The sequence below is a fragment of the Corylus avellana genome, chromosome ca1 (assembly GCF_901000735.1).
Source record: "Corylus avellana chromosome ca1, CavTom2PMs-1.0".
Taxonomy (NCBI): Eukaryota; Viridiplantae; Streptophyta; class Magnoliopsida; order Fagales; family Betulaceae; genus Corylus; species Corylus avellana.
In genome coordinates this window covers 17,177,573-17,192,145 of record NC_081541.1, presented here as the reverse complement: position 1 = coordinate 17,192,145, position 14,573 = coordinate 17,177,573, and positions in this window count along the sequence as shown.

The window sequence follows — 14,573 nt, the reverse complement described above, 5'->3', positions numbered from 1 at the left end:
TCTAAAATTTAATAGTGATTTTAAAAGTCACATCAGCTTTAGGAGAATCAAAAGACGATCCCTAGTATTACTCTATACCATGTATGGCATGACATTATTAGCTCTAGTCCTCAAGGTTTTAAAGCCCAATTCCACCCATGAAGATGAAATTATCATTTTTTTAAAACTTCATCTTTGTATTCATAATAATTTTTAGGGTTAAATGCCTTATATCTGCATGTAGTTTAGTAACTTTATTTTTTCTTAGATTGGTTCCAGTTGTAGCGTAGATGCCTATATGGTACCTTGTTTATGGCTAAAAATGAAGATGGTCACTCTCTCCAAAAAAGTAACGGAAATATATGTCAAACCAATAAAAAGCTACCATGTGGCCATATGCCTCAATAAATAAAAGTTAAAACAACTCAAAACTTAAAAGGTGTAAAAACATTATAAAAAATTAAAAAACTTCAAAAAGAGAGAAAAACGCTAGGGTGGTTGTAGTCACCCATGGCTAACTGGGGGTGGCAGAATCACCACCACTTCTATAGCTTGTTGCCTTGACTATTCACCAAAGCTTACCCACACTACTTTGAAACTAATCAAATATGAGACTAAACTGACTTATTGGGATAGAATCTATTATGGGTCCCACTCAAGCAAGCTCATTCAGATAAATTACAGCTAGTTCTACAATAACTCAACCATTTCAAGAAATTATCTCTCAACCAACTTCCACTATCCCTCAACCATTGCTTGAATGTGAAATTGGATAAACCATGATCTATCAACAACCATATAAACGTGGAGCATCAAGAGTAAAGCAGTTATAGAAAACCCGGAAAAAGGACTCAAAGCGGGAGAAAAAGAGTCCCTAAAATTCAAGCTCATTACTCTATTTTCACTCTAGAAAAACACACTAATTTAAGCATTGGAGTGTCTTCGGCCCAGATCGGGACCCTTTGACGCTCTTGCTATTTTGCAGGCAATCTATCGCCAGTCAAGCCGTACCAAAAATTGCATCAACATGACTTAATAAAAATATAAACTAAATTGCAATTACAATTATTTAGAGGATTCAATTGCAATTAATAGACTAATAGTAGTATATAAGCATATTGAAGTTAGTTTTTTATTTTTATTTTATTTTTCCATTGAGCCATTTTTCGAGCTGGTAAATGTGCCCAAAGTGAAACATGCTTCTAATATATGCATGGTCTGTTTTATTTAAAACTGAAAGATAAAATAACTAGTTTACAAACTAGTTACCTCTCTTTTTCTCTCTTTTATTACTAAAGACAAAGAACAAAATTAGACTAGAAAAGAGTGGAGGAAGTCTTCTTCGTATTTCACTATTATATAAAATACATTTTACGAAGCCTATAAATAGAGGCATTCAAAGACTAACTTACAAGGCTTTTACTTCTCCATATTTATTGTAATAAATAACAAAAACTCATCTCTAAGTTGAGACTTCAGTTGAGAATTAAATAAACACATGAGTTTAGAAAAACTAAAGTCCCTTATTAATTAAAAGAACTTATAACTTCTACCATTTAGAAAAAAACTCTCACGTTTTGATTTGTTTAGTTTCCAACACACCCCCTCAAATCAAAACCTCCTCATGCCAAGCATGTCTTTTAGCCTCATGAAAATTGCACCTGATAATGGCTTAGTAAATATATATGCTACTTGTTCAGTGGTGTGGCAATATTGGAGCTCTATTGTCTTCCGCTTGACATGGTCTCTAAGAAAGTGGAACCTAGTGTCAATGTGTTTACTCCTCCCATGTTGCACTGGATTCTTTGCTAACTTTATAGCTGATTAGTTATCCACGTAAATCACAGTCGGTTTTTCTTGTGGATGTTCCAGGTCCTTCAAGAGATTCCTTAGCTATATAGCTTCACAAATAGTAGACAAAGCTGCCACATACTCCACCTCACAGGTAGACAAGGCTACGATTTCTTGTTTCTTGGATGTCCAAAAAAATGCTGTAGAACTAAGATAGAACACATACCCAATAGTACTTTTCCTCTCATCTAGGTCACATCCCCAATCACTATCTGAATAACCAATTAATTTTGCTTCATCACCATAGGCATAGAATAAACCAAGATTTAGAGTGCCTTTGATGTACCTTAGGCAAGCCTATTTATAGAAGAGAAATACTTCTAAAAGGTTTTCTAATCAAAGGTAACTAATCAAAGAGCAGCGTTAAGTTACCTTAGTCTTCCGCTACGTCAGTTAAGGTATTGGAGCAGCGCCGTTAAGGGAATCGTCACCGTTGCGCTGATTGGTCATGATCAGGATAAAGCCTGCTCTGATACCAACTGACGTAGCGGAAGACTAAGGTAACTAATCAAAGAGCAGCGTCTTTGATTCTGCAAGGAGAAGCGTCTTCGTCTTCTACCCAAAAAAAAGATAAAACAAGCCCGCAGGCTAAAAATAAAACTCCGCAGAGTATTTAAGAGAGAATTCTCTGATTTGATTATAATTCAATTGATTGAGTTTTACATAATAGGCAAGCCTATTTATAGAAGAGAAATACTTGTAGAGAAAGTAAACCTACTTCTAGTAGAGAAAGTAAATCTAATCCTAGTAGAGAAAGTAAATCTAATCCTAGTAGGAAAGTAAACATAATCATATAGTAGTAGTAAACCTAATCCTAATAAGGAAAGGAAATAAAGTCCTAATAAAATAAAATAAAATCCTAATATAAAATTGACAATCAGCGGGAATCGTGGCAATCTTTCCTTTTATACTTCCATTGTTTGAGAATAGCTAAAATTCTGATCAAGCGGCGCTGCTCAAATATTATTTTTGATATTTTCTTTATTTTCGTTTTTACCGAAAATAAAGATAAATATCGTCCTACATCACAATGAGTCTCCATTGGTGTCTCCACGTATCGACTCACAAGTCCAACTCCATAGACAATATCTGGCCTTGTGATCGTCAAGTACCTCAGACTTCCAACCAAACTCTTGTAAAGAGTTGGTTCAATAACTCGACCTTCTCGTTCTTTTGACAACTTTATGCTTGTTTCAACTAGGGTATTCATAGAGTTGCAGCTATCTATAATTTCTCTAAAATCTCCCTCATGTACTTCTTTTGGGATATGAAAATTCCACCTTGTTGTTGCTTCACTTCAATACCAAGGAAATAGGACATCAACCCGTTGTCTATCATCTCAAACTCCTTAATCATTGATTGCTTGATTTCCTTGAACATTTCACCACTATTTCCTATATATAACAGATCATCAACATATAGGCAAATGATTAGAAATTCACCACGATGGTTTTTCTTCATATAAACAGCATGCTCATATGGACATTTAGTGAAGCCATTATGATGAAGGTAACTATCGATGTGTGCATTCCAAGCTCTTGGTGCCTGCTTTAAGCCATATAACGCCTTTTTAAGGTGGTACACCTTGCTTTCTTCTCCTTCCATTATAAATCCTTCCAGTTGTTGTACGTACACCTCTTCCACAAGGATGCCATTGAGAAAGGCTGACTTGACATCGAGTTGGTATATCTTCCAATTGTGATGAGCGGCAAGTGCGATCAATAATCTCACTGTGTCAAGTCTCGCAACTGGTGCAAAGACCTCTTCATAGTCGATGCCGTACTTTTTGAAAAACTCTAAACAGATAAATATCACAATTTTATGCGAAATTAACGGATATTTATCAAAGCAAACAATCACCAAAATATGAACAATCACACACAAAGATTTTGGTGACGAAGAGGAAACCTTTTAGAAAACGTTCTAAAAGTAAAACCTCTCCGGGGCAGCCAAACCTAGGAAATCACTATCAAAAGATTATCCAGAGATTACAGACACTAGGAACACTTACAACCCTTTGCAAGACCTTGACTCTGTAAGATCGATAAGCCTCCAACTTGTCTCCTCGCTCACAATCTTCTTCAACGTGATTCTCCTTTATCGGACCCTTCCGATAGACTTCAATTAAACACACAATCAAAACTAACAAAAATCCTGTAAGAGGAATTAATTTGGCTCACAACAAAATAATCACTCAAGCACAGCCTCACACGAACTCTCTGGGGGTGAAAATTCGTACCTGTCTCTTCTATAATGATGTATATATACCCCTGACAAAACCCTAGACCTAACCCACTTAAAATCACGTTTTTGGGCCTAAAACTTACGGGGTGTCCGGACAGGTTAATGGGCTGTCCGGACAGGGCTTTACGGAGCAAAATTTGAGTTTCTGGAAATGTGGTCCGGACCCGGGGAAGGCCTGTCCAGACCGGGCATGCAATCAGCATTTTGGAAATGCTGTCCAGTCTTGATCAACAGCTCCGATCGATGGGCGTTTGTAGTCCGATTGAGCTGAAATTTTGCAGGGACGTTTATAACACACGAATCTACATTATGAACGGTGGAGATTGGATTCTGAGCACTCTATATCAGTATTTGAGCCCGTAAACAGTAACCTCTGCATTTTGGATCTGAATTAAGCCAACACAAGAACTAACACTTTTGTTTATACCCTTTAACTACTAGTCTTGCCTTGTATCGAGAAATTTCACCTTTTGCAGTTCGTTTGATCTTGTACACCCATTTGACACCAATAGCCTTTTGGTTTGATGGGAGTGTTGTCAACTCCCAAGTGTCATTCTTTTGAATAGCATGTATCTCCTCCTCCATTGCGGATCTCCAACAATCTTCTTCAACGGCTTCTTGAAAGGTAAGAGGCTCATGATCAGCATATAGGCAGAAAAGATTAGTCTCTCTATCTTTTGTTTGCTCATAGATTTCCCTAAGACTTTTCATCTTACTTTGATTTGTGGAGGATCTGTTGCTCCTACCTCCCATAGAAGATGTAGAGTCCCTCTGTGCTACGGATGGTATGGTAGACTGAGAAGATGGTGGGGTACTTGGTGGAGCTTCTGTTGAGAGCTCTTCAGGCTCCTCTAACACTTGTTGTTCTTTGGCCTTCTCTTCATCGCTCCAGCTCCACACACTTTCTTCATCAAAGATAATGTCTCTACTAACCACTAATTTCTTTGTTAGTGGGTTGTAGAGCTTGTATGCTTTTGACTCTTCGTTATATCTGGAAAAGATACATTTTTCACCACGATCGTCAAGCTTCTTCCTCTTGGATTCGGGAACTTGAGAATGTGCAACACACCCAAAGATTCTTAGGTGTGCAACACTTGGCTTGTGGCCGCTCCATGCCTCTTGAGCTGTCATATTCTTGACACTTTTGGTAGGACATCGGTTGAGTAGATAAGATGAGCACGCCATAGCTTCTGCCCAGAATTGTTTTGGCAGCTCTTTCTCCTTGAGCATAGTTCTGGTCATATTATAAATGGTACGGTTCTTTGTTTCGGCAATCCCATTTTGCTTTGGTGTGTAAGCAGCAGTCAACTGATGCTTTATGCCTTGTTCCCTGCAATACTTATCAAATTCTTTTGAGGTGTATTCTCCACCTTGGTCAGAACGAAGAGTTACAAGCTTATGGCCACTTTGATTTTCAACAAGGGCTTTGAAGTTCTTGAATACAATAAAGGCAGCTGATTTTTCTTTAAGAAAATAAACCCAAAGTTTTCTGCTAAAGTCATCGATGAAGGTAATAAAGTATCTATTACCTCCTAAGGACATGGGCTCTATTGGTCCACATATGTCGGTATGAACCAGTTGCAATGGTGATGTTGTTCTCCAAGATTTGCTGCTGGGAAAAGGAAGTTGTGCCTGCTTGCCAAGTATACATCCTTCACAAACGTTGCTCGGTGGCTCGATCACTGGTAACCCATACACCATGCCAAATGAAGATAATAGCTTTAGGCCGTTGAAATAGATGGCCAAAGCGACGATGCCACTTCCATGACTCACTTTCCTTGAGTCTATAGAAGCACGTCTTAGACTTTGTGTTAAGATGTAACGGGAACATGCGATTATTGGTCATTGGAACACGAGCCACAATTCCTCCACGTGTATCTCTCAAAATGATAGAGTAGTTCTCCATATGTATGGTGTACTCCTTCTCGAGCAGCTGCCCAATGCTAAGAATATTGCTTTCCATGTTAGGCACATAATAAGCATTAGAAATGTACCATTTCTTACCATCATTTTAATAGATTTTTATCTTCCCTTTGCCTTCAACTGAGAGTTTGGTGGAGTCTCCCAAGTTCATTTTTCCATGAACTCCTTCTATGAGTTCAACAAACAGATCTTTCTTCCCACACATATGATTGCTTGCGCCAGAATCGAGGTACCAAACCTCATCTTGTGAATCTGAAACATCATGAGCGAGAAGTAAAATAGAATCACTACAAACCTCATGTGTTGCTTTTGCGACATTTGCTGGTTCATCATCTTTGTGCCAACAATCCAAGGCATAGTGTCCAAACTTCTTGCAGTTGTAGCATTGGATATTCTTGGAGTTTCCACGTCCATATGTGGATCTTCCTATTCCTCGGTTGCCTCCTCGTCCTCGACCTTTGAAGCTTTGAGTCTCTTGTTGACTTTGACGTGGTTGTTGGAAAATACCACGCCCCCAGCCTCTACCACGACCACGGTTGGAGTTGAATTTGCCTTGAGAATTTAGAGTCAGTTTTGACTCTAGTGCTTGTTCTAATACACCAGAATTAGCATTCTTCTGCATCCTTTGCTCATGTACTTGCAATGAACCCAACAACTTCTCAATTGTTAGCTTCTCCAAGTCCTTAGACTCTTCGATAGCTACAACTACATGTTCAAATTTAGAAGAAAGGGATCAAAGTACCTTTTTGACGACTCGGATGTCATCGACCTTCGAATTGTTTCTTTTCAAACCATTCACGATTACTAGCAATCGTGAGAAATAATCAGACACCGATTCTCCATCCTTCATGTGAAGAGCCTCGAACTCGCCTCGTAATGATTGGAGACGGACCCATTTCACCCGTTCATCTCCTTTGAAGATGGAAGCTAGAATCTCCCATGCTTGTTTACTTGTCATTGCTTTGGCAACTTTCTCGAAGGTAGACTCATCCAATGCTTGATAGAATAAAAACAAGGCCTTTTTATCCTTCTTCCTTTGTTCCTTAAGAGTCTTCTTCTCATTTGCTGTGTATTCAGCTTCCTCCTCCTCAGTGTGTTCTGTAAATCCGTTAGTAATGACTTCCCACAGATCTTGAAACCCAAACAGGGCTCTCATTTGGATAGACCATGACCCATAGTTATCTTTTGATAACCTAGGGATTTGTTGCTGGACTATGTTGGAACCCATTTCTAGAAGGGACAAAAATAGGAATTGGCATAACTAAGCTCTGATACCAATTTGAAAGATAAAATAACTAGTTTACAAACTAGTTACCTCTCTATTTCTCTCTCTATTTCTCTCTTTTATTACTAAAGACAAAGAACAAAATTAGACTAGAGAAGAGTGGAGGAAATCTTCTTCGTATTTCACTATTATATTAAATACATCTTACGAAGCCTATAAATAGAGGCATTCAAAGACTAACTTACAAGGCTTTTACTTCTCCATATTTATTGTAATAAATAACAAAAACTCATCTCTAAGTTAAGACTTCAGTTGAGAATTAAATAAACACATGAGTTTAGAAAAACTAAAGTCCCTTATTAATTAGAAGAACTTTAAACTTCTACCATTTAGAAAAAACTCTCACGTTTTGATTTGTTTAGTTTCCAACAAAAAGATAGGCTAGGATCCATATCCTAGCCTAGCTGTGTTATTGGAGACAAGGGGCAAGGGGAATTATTATTCCCCCCTTAGTTGTGTGACTCTAGTGGATGGAGGCTAAGTTTTTCTCTTCTTTCCAAGTAAACTTAAGCCTATAAATAAAGAGGCATGTGAGGCATTAGATGCATCACAATCATACAAAGACAGAATACTCACAGTTGTGTTAAGAGTTAACGCACAATAATAGACTGAATTTTTCTTAAGATCGAGTTGAGAAATAGTTTTGAGAGCCACCAAGTGGTTTCTACTTTGAAGTCCATGATAATTTCCCAATAGTTCAAGTAAAACATAATTAAAACTTGTTAATTTGCTATCAGCATTTTGAGTATCTGCTTGCCTGCAAAGTTAAATTTCATTTTCTTTTACAATGTTCAAGACTGATTTAATGACTTTGTAGCTGCTGCAGTATCACATGTAACTGGTGAAAGCTCTTCACACTGCATGCAAGGAATTTTTTTTATTTGCTTTCCCACAGTGCAATCTATTTTAACCCTTTCTTTTTCGGCAGAATTGATTATGAGACATTTTCATTCAAATGATCCTCAGTGTTTTTATGATAAGTAAATCAAATTTATTAAAAGCGCAACGGGCAAAACCCAAGTACACAAAAAGTATATAATAATCCCTAGTTTTTATATGTGCATATTTCTTTTCCTCCATGCTAGTTGGACAAATCATCCACCTACATTTCTGCTTGAGTGAGAAAACAAACATAATATTATCGGTAATCATGCTACATGAATATTCATATTCAACATAAACATTGAATCAAAGTTCTTTTTGGAACTCTTACAACCTTCAACCATTGTGTTACTGTTGCACCATAATTTGGGGTTGCCTTGTCATGTTTTAGTGCTCCTCTACATTTTTTGGAAGAGCAAAATCTACGACAGTTGAGAATTATCTGTAGGAGTTACAGCTATTTCAGGAAATATTTCTTATATATGCATCAATTTGACGACAGATTTTGGAAAATGTACGATGATCAGTTGCATTCCCTTGAACTTGAATAAGATTTATCTTTGATTTACTTGTCAAGTAAGCACTCAAAGTAATTCTCTCTTCCCATTCACAAGGGGCCTCTTTTAATTGCTAATAGGAATTGTTTCTTCTTTCTCAGGCTAATGAAACCCGAACAAACCATATCAATCATTAAAACTGCAAAGATGGTCTAAGATGGCTTTTCATCATCCTTGTTAGAATATTATATTTCCGAAGTTTCAAGTAAGAAACAATATCCAGTGGTAGAGCGACGATCAATAGGATCACCAGCCCAATCAGCATCAGAGTAGGCTCGGAGCTCAAGAGATGAATGAGAGGAGAAGTGAAGACCATGAAATATAGTGCCCTTGACATAGTGCAAAATGCGAAGAACAACAACATAATGAGTAGATTGAGGTGCACTCATAAATTGACTCTCCAAGTTGAAAGCATAGGCAATATCAGGCCGTGACCAGTAATAATCATATCATCTACATAAAGAAGGATAAGGATAGTACCATTATCAGTAGTCCGAAGAAAGAGAGCTGAGTCATAAGTACTAGAAACAAAGCCTTGTTGAGCAACCACAGAACTGAACTTGGCAAACCAGGCACGAGGAGCCTGCTTGAGACCATAAAGTGCCCGATGGAGTTTGCAAACTTTGTGCAGCGGATGGTGATAGCCAGGTAGAGGGTGCATATAGACTTCTTCTGTAAGATCACCATTGAGGGATGCATTTTTAACATCCATCTGAAATAATTGCCAACGACGAACAGTAGCAACTGCAAGTAAGGATCTAACAGAGGTCAGTCGAGCAACAGGAGCAAAAGTCTCCTTATAGTCAATACCATACTCCTGAGTAAATCCTTTCGCAACAAGATGAGCCTTATAGCGTTCCACATATCCATCTACACGAGTTTTAATTTTATAAACCCACTTACATCCCACTGCAAATTTCCTAGGAGGCAAATCCACCAAGTCCCATGTATGGGTTTTAGAGAGGGCATCAAGTTCATCAGATATAGCTTTCTGCCAAAGAGGGTCAGCACTAGCCTCACAATAAGAGTGAGGTTCGTGAAGAGTATCAAGAACAAAAAAACAATGATAATAATGGAGATGGGCAGGTGGTGCTCTTACCCTATCGGAGCGACGAGGTTCATGAGAAGGCTCGGGAGTGTGTGATGCAGCAGGAGGATCCGTAGTCGAGTCAGGCAAATTAGAAGCAGCTGCAGAAGGTTCATCCAATGAGCTTAAGTTATTTGCAGATGATTCAGGAAATAAGACAATAGAAGGGTCAGTGAAGACAAGAGAATATGCGGAGGAGGAATGCAGAAAATGCATTTGACTGGTGAACATTTTATGTTCCCAGAACTCCGCATGGCGAGAGATCCGAAGTCGTCAGGTAATTGGGTTATAGCAGTGATAACCTTTTTGAGTGATGCCATAACCAAGGAAGCAACACAAGCGAGAGCAGGGTTCAAGTTTGGTACGCTCATGTGGAAGAAGAGTGACAAAACAAATACAACCAAAGACGCGAAGCAAAGAATAGTTATGTATGCTACCATACAAGCGCTCATAAGGAGTTTGGTTGTGAATAGTCGGGGAAGGCACACGATTAATCGTGTAAATAGCAGTGAGAGCAGCCTCACCCCAAAAGCGTTCAGGAAGTGAGGCAGAGATGCGAAGAGCTCTTATAGTGTCTAAGATGTGACGATGTTTGCGTTCTGCACGCCCATTTTGCTGAGAAGTGTAAGGACAAGAACGATGAGAGAGGGTCCCATTTTGTTTTAAATTTTTTTGAAAAGATTTCTCATTATACTCCATAGCATTATCTAAACGAAAAATGTTGATGGTACGAGAAAATTGGGTTTGTACCATTTGATGAAAATTTTGATAAACTTGAGTCAGTTCAGAGCGATGCTGTAATCAATATATCCAAATATAACGAGAATAATCATCAAAAAAAATAACAAAATAGCGAGATCCCCCCTCAGTGGGAACAGGGGCAGGGCCCAAATATCAGAATGAACCAAATCAAATGATGCAGAAGATGAAGACTCACTTTTATTAAAAGATAAATGTGTTTGTTTTCCAAGATGACAAGAAACACAATCAAAAGATTTTGTATCTACTGATCCTATATGACCTTGAGATGCAAGAAGTTGGACACGTGGTAGAGAGGCATGACCCAAACATGAATGCCATAAGTTTGAAGAGGCAGTGAGTGTTGTGACAACAGCTATTAAGTTAGTAGGAGTTTGCAAGAATGAAAGCTCAAAAAGATGTCCAATCTTACGGCCGGTCCCAATTAGTTGACCCGTTTGTGGATCCTTCACATCAACACCCTTGTTAGAAAATGTCAACTCCAAACCTAGTTCACAAATTTGGCCAACTGAAAGAAGATTTAATGACAATTGGGGAACAATATATGTGTTATCAATAGACAAATTAGGTGAAGAAATAGACCCACTGTGACTAACAGGTAACCTAGAACCATTAGCAGTATAAATGACAGGATTGGGAGAAAGGGCAGACTTTTGGGAAAATAAAATGGGGTCATGGGTCATATGATTACAACAAGCAGAGTCGATGAACCATGAATTTTTACCTGATGTGACAGACAAGGCAGTAGAGGAACGAGACAGAACCTGATGGATTAGTGCCTCAACGTCAGATGCAGTGAGAGCAGAGGATTGCGATTGGTTCTCAGTTTAAGATGCAGGTGGAGAGGAACCAGATGAAACAATTGCGGCTGTTTGTTGGAAAGGAGCTCGTGACTGACGTCTGTTTTGGAGCTTATAGCAATTAGCAATAGAGTGACCATGCTGCTTGCAATAGTTGCAAATTAACTTCATGGAGGAAGACTGTGGTGTGGATCGTCTAGGAGGAAATTTAGGAACACTCTGAGGTATAGTAGCGACAGCCATATCTGGAGATTGCAAGTGCATAGTGGACTGTCGAGTCTCTTCAGAAATAAGTTATGTTACAGCAGCTTCCAATGTGGGAAGAGGATTGCAGTGTAAGAGGGAAGCCCGAGTGGGTTCAAAATCCGCACGAAGAGCCATCATAAAATGCATAAACTTCCGACGATCCCAATACTTTGCAAATATTTCTACATCTTCAGGATGCTTCAGTTGAGGATCTGCAGCGGATAATTGCTCCCAAAGACTATTAGTTTGAGAATAAAAATCAGCAATAGACTGACCTGGCTTCTGACGTGTCTGATAAAGTTTAGTTTTAATCTGAAACTCAAGTGAGGCATCATAAGTACAATTGTATCGTTTTGCCAAAAACTCCCAGGCAGCCTTTGCATTCCCAAGCTTGGGGAACAAACTGTGGATGAAAGGAACTGAAGTATTGATAAACCAAGAAATAATCTAATAATTTGCACTATCCCAATCTTCAAATCGACTGCCAAATTTGTCGGCTGACTCACCTTCTTTTTGTGTGGGTGCAACAGTTTCTCCACAAACATAACGCCATAATCTTCTCCCTCTAAAAAAACTTCCATATTTTGAGCCCACAACATATAATTGGAACCATCTAAAATATGGTCGATGGGATAGACAATATTATAAAGATTGGTAGACTTTTTTTTTTTTTTTTTTTCCCGGAAAATAAAAAAATATTAAATAAATAAACCTGAGGACAGTAATCTGGTGTGGCGGAGGTGCAGGTATAGCCTCAGGGAGCGATTTGGTGTGGCGCGCGCACAGCAGCTATGGTGCACTCGCGAGCAATGATCTAGTGCGATGTGGTACACAGCAACTAGGACAGACTAGCGGGCAGGGATCCTATGTGGCGCAGAACTGTAGACCTGGCATGTGTGGCGCGTGGAGCGAGTGGGGCGCGTGTGGCGCATGATTTTCACACTTAGACAGAGTGTTCGGCGCGCGGAGCATTATGGGTGGTAGCGGCGCGTGGCAGACTTTGTTTCACACAAATATTCCGATTTTGAACAACAAGACCTCTACAACTTCCGTCACATACAAAAAAAAAAACAACTGCAACAAGCGTTTGGTGTATTGTTGAAATAGAAAGAACCACCAAAAAGAACGCTCAAATGGAAAAACAAGAAAATTGTACGGACGGGAAACGGAGGCTTAAAAGAGGCACCAAGAAAACGGTGGCTCTGATACCATGTGGAAAAAGACAACAGAAAGATAATTGTGGAGAAGAAATTTGTATTTTTTATATGTATTCAATTGTACAATAGAATGACCTATTTATAGTTGAATGAGGCCCTAAAAGAAAGGAAATACAATAATTACAAAATCATATAAAATCAGCATATTTACAATCATGAATACAGTATCAAATATTTCCGTAATATATTGAGAATATTACGGGAATATAATATTGCGGAAATATAATATTCTAACAATCCTTATCATAATCTTACACCTTTCTTTTCTCTACAAAGTCCTTAAGTTGATGATTATTTGACTGATCATTGGTTAAGTAAGAAATCTGTGAGATCATTATACTGATCTTATGGTTTTTCAAGAAAAGGTAAATTAGATTATTAGATGAATGACTCCAACTAACATATAATGTATTACTGATATGGATACCGGTAATTATTGTGGAAATAATGAAAAAGAAAAATAAGACATGGATTGGTTTAGCATTAATAACTTGATTTTCTCTTGGCAACAATTATCACCGTGTATATATATATATATATATATCAAAACTCTACAAGAGTCCCACTTGGAAACAGTAATTTTAAGTAGGTTTAATTCGAATTTCAATTATTGGGCAGGCAACAACCGGCTTGACCCAGAAAAATCATATTGGGAGTGACAAATTGTTTTAAGAATCATATCAACTTTCTCTTGATGTTTGAGGAATGGTGCATTAAAGGATATATATCCATCTCTTAGCTAATCCACATGCAATCCCGTTCTCAAAGTTAAAAAACTTTCAATTTAGTGTATTAAACTTAAAAAAATTTACAATCTCATCCCTCATCAAAGTTAAAAAACTTTTAATTTAATGTATTGAACTTTAAAAAATTTGCAATCTTAACCAATCTTTAGGATTTTCTGTTAAATTCTAACAGAGTAGCGAGAAATTCTCAAAATATCACAGTATTTTTTAAAAATTTATTTGTAATTTAAGCGTAAATTTATAAATTTATCAAGTTTACAAAGATATAATAGTTCTTTCACCATTTAGCTCCTCCTCCCGTCTCTCTGCTTTCCATTCCCACTAAATCATAAGTATTACCTTATTCTATGCGATTCCCTCATCTTCCTATAATCTTTTGGCTCTGCATAGCTGTGGCAGCAATGCAAGAAAAGATGATCTGATCTCCTGCAACATTCACGAATAAAGCAGTGTAGTTACATAGAAGATAATTAAGCCTCTTACAACACGCAGACAGCAGGGATAACTAACGGAGCACTAGACCATCTAATTTAATCCTAAACCATAACGAGAGGTCGAGATTCCAAATTTTTTAAAGTTTGATACGTTAAATTGATAATTTTTGAATATTAAGGAGGAGATTACAAAAGTGATGAAAATTGAATGTCATATGACTTCATGAGCGCTAGTTGTGAAACTGGAGCATTGCATGACATTTCCTGATGAGGAGGACGTCCGAAGTTTAAGAGGAGTTTGTACACTACAAAAAAAAAAAAAAGGCATTAAATGCCTTTTTTTTTAATGCCGCTTAATGCTAAGAAACATCACTAAATAGGTAATGACTTTTGAATAATGCCCTTCTATATAGAAATTAATTTTTTGACGTTTACAACGCAAACGACATTAATTTATGCCGTTTGATCAGTAAACAATATTAAATTTTATGACATTAACTGTACAAACGTCATTAAATTATTTTATATATTTAATTTTTTTAATTATTAATTAATTTTTTTAA